Source organism: Gregarina niphandrodes, assembly GCF_000223845.1.
Source record: "Gregarina niphandrodes unplaced genomic scaffold scaffold00078, whole genome shotgun sequence".
Taxonomy (NCBI): Eukaryota; Apicomplexa; class Conoidasida; order Eugregarinorida; family Gregarinidae; genus Gregarina; species Gregarina niphandrodes.
The window spans coordinates 251-800 of record NW_011645844.1 but is presented as its reverse complement, the minus strand read 5'-3'; positions in this window follow the sequence as shown (position 1 = coordinate 800).

The window sequence follows — 550 nt, the reverse complement described above, 5'->3', positions numbered from 1 at the left end:
ATCGTTGTGGTAAAGTCTGTGTGGGTCGGACCGGTACGTTCGGGAGTTTTTGGCAGGAGTGGGAGTCGAACAGCCGTATTCTAGGTCGTCGCGGATATGGCTAGGAAATACGGCTCTCACGAGCACGACTTGGGTTCGAGTTCTGGCAGTGGATGTGCGCGCAACGTAGAGACGGTCCCGTCTCGTTGGATGAGTTGGAGCGCTGCAGGTGCAATCGGTATCGGCAGGGATCGAACCCAGGATTTCTTCCACCCGAAGGGCCCTGTTAGCTCATGTGAGCTGTCGTCAAAGACTTGACGTTACCTTTACTTTCTTAACGATCCTTCTCGTGACGGAACCTCTTTACATCTACACTCTTTACATCTACATGATGACTCACTTTATGTATACTTGACGATACCTGTGCAATGTACACTGGTGTCATTAAGACCAGTGCATAGACATCAAAGGATGACGTCTAGATATGTTTTATGTATGAAAAGACACTAACTACTAATGTTCAAATAAGAACTAATTGATTACAAGTTGATACAGCATTACTGGAAGTACA